We start from the raw sequence: 6,568 nt of genomic DNA on the forward strand, positions 1-6,568 counted from the left end.
GGACTCGTACCTTTCTACGCCGCTGTTAAAGCAGCAAATACTTTGTCTAGACCCATACCATTCTACGGTTGCCTAAAATGGTTTTGCTTAGTTAGGACTCAAACCTTTCTTTGGTCATCTAGCGTTACAATGTGGTTCATTTTATCAAGACCCAAACCTTTCTTGGTTGTTTGAATTTGGAGAAAATGCAACAGCTCAATCGAGTGTCGATTAAGAGGAACTTTGGGCTATGGAAGCACGCCGATTTGATAGGAGGACTTATGCCATGTCAATGAAAGGACTCTGGGCTACGAAAGCACGCCAGGTCGATAAAAGAAATCCGGGCTATGGAAGCACACTGGTTTGAGAAAAGGGACTCAGGGTTAAGAAAGCATGCCAAGTCAATATAAATGGACACCGAGCTACAGAAGCACGCTAGGTCGATAAAGAGGGACTCTAGGCTACAAAAGCACGCCAAGTCTATTAAAAAGGACATCGGGCTATGGAAGCATGTCTAGTCAATGAAAATGGACACTAGGCTATGAAAACACGTCATGTCAGGACCTCTGGGCTACGAGAGCATGTCGTGGCAATTAAAAGGGACACGGGTTATGGAAGCACACTGAGTCAATGAAAAGGACTCTGGGATACGAAAGCACGCCATGCCAGGAACTCTAGGCTATAGAAGCACGTTGGGTCTATTAAAAGGGATATCAAGTTACGGAAGCATGCTGAGTCAATAAAAATGACACTGGGCTACAGAAGCACGTCGGGTCTGTGACAGGACTCTAGGCTACGAAAGCATGCTAGGTTAGTGAAAATGGCTTCAAGGAGCAACTTGAACGTCAAGTATTACTTGGTCTTCAAGGAAATATTACCATCGGACATGATTAGAGCAAAAATTGATATACATTCATTAAAGACACATACAATTTGAACTACTCTAGAATGCACATTTCAAAATTTAGTGAGGTTGTTGTCAATTCAATCAAGGTTTATGCATAACCACATTTGCATCACCCAAATTTCCACATGAGAGAATTGTCTTTCAAGACAATGACATGAATTTCTCAAGTATACTAAATGAGAGACTGTGGCACCCCTGAAACGGTCCCCGATCCGTTAGGGTCGCCACAGTCACTTTCTCTTGGAGCATACTACTCTGAGACCAAAGAAACTTTAACATAACTTATAATACCTGGGGGTTTTCATTTGTTTTCTTTACCAATCCCTGCGCAAATAATATGGCGGAAGCATAATTTGACTACCCTTCATCAAAATATAAAGTGATGCACACCATACTAAAACTTTCATAAATTAGGCCGAACACTTTTATTTATATAAGGGATGGACTATGATAGTTGGTACAACAAAACGCCGAGGTTTTTTTATGCTTGGCGATTACCGAAAAGAGAACCAACTTCTATCCTTGGATATCATCTGCATCCGTCCATCACCCATGTGTCGGCGTCAAAAAAAATGCATCTCCTGCTACCTTCGACTCTAGGTCATATCCAGTCGGTTCGTTGGCCGGTGGTGGTGGCAACACCCTCGAAGCGGCCATCCATACGGACGAGAACTGATATGAAATCCTGGTGAATATACCCGATAGAGAGGCCTACCTCAAAAGTCAGCAAAATCCTCACGCGCTCAAATGCCAACCTGTGCACCCCAAGATGACGGTGCTCGACCACTCCCCCGTAGGTCAATCGGGAGTCCAGAAAACATACCAGGAGTCACAGGTAGCAGCGGCATTTTTCTTTTAGTCTGAAATGTTAGTCCCCAAGAGGGGTGAGTACAACCACTCAGCAATAAAAGATCCATTAAACTATATTATGTAGAAACTCTAACTATCCATATGTATGCAAAACACATATGTCATATATATATATATGCATGCCATCAAGAATTTATTTACCTGCACCACATTCAATAAAACAATTCAATGCCATAACGAACGCATTTTCTATACCGGATGAAACCAACTCAATTTCATAGACAAATTCTCATATCATGCCACATGCACACACATGCGCTCATTTAATGTACCAGATTTTAGCATTCAAAGAAATGTTTCATTCCCCAGGGACCAGTGTTTGCATCCCTCTAGGCTTTCGCACCCAACCTGGCATCGCGAGACCCTCCAGCACAAACCTCCGGGCATCCAGAGCATGTTCCGTCACACCCCTAGGCATCTAGCACCCCACCTGGCATCACGAGGTATATCCATGGCTCGCCATGAAAATGGTTGCCCCTTCCCTCTGGATTTACGTACAATCCCTACAACCGGGCATCCCGAAACTCCCGATGACCCTCCGGCACAAACCTCCGAGCATCCAACGGCGTCGACTCACTCGACCCTTGGGCATCCCGACACTCCCGGGACATCGTCGGCTCACACCTCGACGGTAACATCCACATCATAATATACATCTCATTATAAAAGTACATTTTGATGCAATGACGTCAAGGGTTCCATGGATCTATAAGGCTTTATCAAATTTTTGATGTCATGTGATATGCTGAATGTCACTGCATCCATCAAGTGAATAACAACTCAAGATACAACGACTCTTAGGACAAATTGAACAATTTCAAAATAAAACAGTGTAAAGGCCAGAATGCACGCTTTCAATAGAGATTTCGAAATAACCAGCAAATTTCCATGAAAAATTCTGAAATTTTAACACGTTATAATTGAGATCTAGAGGAAAAAGTTTCATTACGGACACTAAGCCAGATTCGTTATGTATAATGAGTAGTAGTTCACACAACTCAGTTCAGGTTTCTTTTATCACAGAATGAAATTCGACAGAAAGCATTGCATATTAAAAGAGGTTTATGCCATCGTATTGATTCCGAGAAGTTCTGATAAAAATATATACTCTAGCTCATGCAATTCCTCACAACTTCCGTGAAGAAATCAGGATCAAATTCATATTAGACTCTCCATAAAAATTTTACAAAGTTGCAGAGTTACACATGAAATTGTACTGGGTTAAGCGAATTCCATAAAATCCCACTCCCACCGTGACTATCTTACTTCCACAAGTCTACTAAAAGTCGGTCTTTCATCAATAAATGAACAGGATCAAAATGTATACAAAACCAAAGTAATTCCTCAATCTCATCTCATGGTCCCTCTACTTCGATTACCCACAATTTAACATTCTACTTTCAGAACTCAATTGTTTCCAAGTCTATTGCACCATACTGGACAATAACAGCATCACATTATATAGATTAATGGACTTTCACTTGCCCCGATGTCCTACGGTTCCACGGCGTGTGGTGAGACGGTGAGGAGTGCGCGGCTCAACGGCTGCGGCAATGCGCACGCACAACAGGACTAATTTCCTTCCTTCCCTTGCCGACTCACTCTCTCGCTGCTCACTCGCAACCTTTCTCGCTCACTCTCTCTCGATTACTCCTAGTTTTGCTCACTCTCTCAATTACCCACTTTCACGAGAACAAGATCACTGGTTTGCTAAAACCAGTCAACAAAAAGAGATATGTTTCGGTGGTTGCGGGGAACGAATAGCTGGAATGAACGTGTCTTCAGCATGCCTCCCGTGCATATTGCTGGCTGTCCATACGCCAGCAACGTGGCATCACCCAGCCAAGCTTCAGTCAATCTCTTCCAATTAGTTGACTTAAATGTCGACTATTAAGGGGTTTTGGGTTGTGTTGGGCTAGTAGATTAGTGGACGTGCGGTCCTTCAATAACAAGGCCCAATTCTAAAAAAAAAAAAAAAAAAAAAAAAACTGATCCTTAAACTTGCACAAACATGGAGCATTCTCGGTCACATGGTCTTTGTGGTTCAATAATTTATCAAGTGTACTTATTCATGACTCAGATTCTTGTATAGAAGAAGAACGAGATTGCACGGTGTTTCAATTTCTTTTCTTATCTCATGTGCACTCAAGTGGTATAATTGTGTCGAGTCATCGAAAGGAATATATACACACACACACACACACACACATATGGTCAGTGAAGTCGGTAGTCTATTCAACAATCGGACCCTTACTAAACATGAGATATCAGTCCGTCGATGGAATCAAACAATGCTCATCACAATTTGCGAAATTCCTAATGATACCATTCGGCGATACTTTTATTGATCAGTCACTTTGCCGTCACACATCACAATTTGCGAAATTCTCGGGTGCCACGAGACTTTCAGTTAGAAAGGAATTTCACTCACTCTCATTCAGAATGGCTATTTTAGGAGAATCACTCCATCTCACCATCATCATATCGACAAGGGTCCGAGTATTCTCGCAAGCAGTACGACCTTACCAATTTGAGAGGTCTTTAGTAAGGACCGTAATGTGGGCTTGGTAAATGGCTTAACAAAGGAACTCTTTGAGTCAAAGTAATTGAAAGAAAAATTCTATAATCATCTTCGGGTTTACAAGTCAAGAATCCTGCAAAATAAGAAAGAAATAATTTTGCTTGCACTTCTTTGAGCCATACTTATAAACATATGAACTCCCATATTAATTCAAGTGCATTAATCTAAAGAGACTTTGTAAGGGACATAACATAGGCTAGGTTCATGGGTTGAGAAACGAAAGGATCATTAGGCTCAAAACATGTGTAAAGTGTGAGAGTTGATGATCATCTTGGCATTGCCACCAGTTTTCTTTTTCACTTTCGGGGATTGTCTTCATAAAACGCTCCATTGATTGTAAAAACTCAACATTTGAATTCCTTGAGTATTACTCTATTAGGATTCAATTTTTGCAATTGATAGTCATCTATCTTGACTCTCTTTTTCATCTATGGGCATTGGCCTTACTTTTACCAAGCACTCCGCTTTTTCATGCCCCTAGTTTTCATGCATTTTTTCTTCACTTCTTTTTCATGGGCATTGGCCTTACTTTTGCTAAGCACACTACTCTTTCATACCCTTTAATTCTATTTTGATTTCAATTCTTGTGCACAATGCATACGTCAAGCAATCACAATTTGAATGACACTTGAACTTTCAAGGGTCTTCATCTGTCTTTTGCCTTGCCCTAGTATGGGGGATGATCACCAACTGGGTTTAAAGAAATGAAATTGCAAGCTCAAGTGGGCTATGCAAAGGATATAACTATATAGGATAGAGAAAGAAATGTTCTTCATCATCCTAAGGCACTTAAATTACCACATGAATTCAATGTAATAGCACAACTTGAAGATTGATGTAAGTGAGAGCAAGAAAATTTCTTTTCATTTTCTCTACCCTGTGGTATTGTCTTACCTTCAATTTGCCCTGATGTGGGGTGGTTCTTGATATGGATAATTTGAAAAATTTCCACAAGTGTAATGGCTCAAAGGGGTTAAGCAATAGATCACCTGTAGTGTTTGGGATAGAGAAATGAATTGCCCCTCATCATTTTGCTCATCATACCTTTCGTGAGAAAACTCTTCATCTTGTAGATATGGAACTTCCTTCACTCATTTCACAAAAGTATAAGTATGGGACTATGTATAAGATAAGGCTTGCATTTCATCATCCTGACACGCCTCATTTAACTTGCTCAATTCGTTGAATTGTCCATATTGAGAAATCTCCACATGAAATTGGTGAGGTAAATAGGAAAAATCATTATCGAAAGAGTCTGTCAATTTAAACATGAGTAGCTCTTGTGATTTCAAAACAGACAATTTATCACACTTAAAAATGTTTTCATAAGCACGATTTTGGCCATTTATTCATAGAATTGTCCCACGAAAGCACCATCACAGTAATGGGTGTTCTTGGATTGCCCCTATCGAAAGGAACACACACACTAACTGATCAATTGAGACTGAAAATACGATATTCAGTTTGATAGACGCTCCATTCTCGCTTTTGCCCCTAATGTGCCTTTTTCAGATTCTTTCTCATCAGGCCAAGAAAGTAATGCTTTGAAACATAAAGTAAATGAGTTAGAAAATTAAAAAAGGGCTAACTTAATGCATGCTTTTGGAAATGGCTTGAAAAATGATTTTTTTTTTGAATTTTTTTTTATGAGGAAGCATGAAGAAGCCCAGTCCTCAGAATTTCTCCATGGATGATATTTTCTTTTCATTGTTGGATATTATCACCGGGCTAGTTTGGTGGACCCCATTATGTCCTTAAAATTGGAAATCAAATTGTAATTTCATTGAATAGAATTAAATGAATTACTTTATTGGAATGGAAAATGAAAACAAGCCAAACCCTGAAAGAGATAATTGAAATTTCAAAAAGCAGAAAATCCTAAACAAAACTTGAAATCCTAGAAAGCATAAAGAAAAGACTCCTTCGTAGAGGAGTGTGAAGATAATAACTTCTTCACTCAATGACAGCGTTTGCGCCTCCATCATGGTTGGGCAGAGGATTTTTCTGAATACTGCTGAAAGAGAACTCCTTTGTATCCAATAAGTCTTGGACCTTATGCTTCAAAACATAGCAATCATTAGTGGAGTGACCAACCTCTCCCATGTGATAGTCACACTTTTCAGAGGGATTATATGCAAGATAATGCTCGGGATTTGGTCGCTTCGGCTCAGTAGAGAGTAATCCCTTCTTTTGGAGGATAGGCAAAACTTTGGATAGGGGTTCGGGAAGAG

The sequence above is a fragment of the Eucalyptus grandis genome, chromosome 1, assembly GCF_016545825.1.
Source record: "Eucalyptus grandis isolate ANBG69807.140 chromosome 1, ASM1654582v1, whole genome shotgun sequence".
Lineage (NCBI taxonomy): Eukaryota > Viridiplantae > Streptophyta > Magnoliopsida > Myrtales > Myrtaceae > Eucalyptus > Eucalyptus grandis.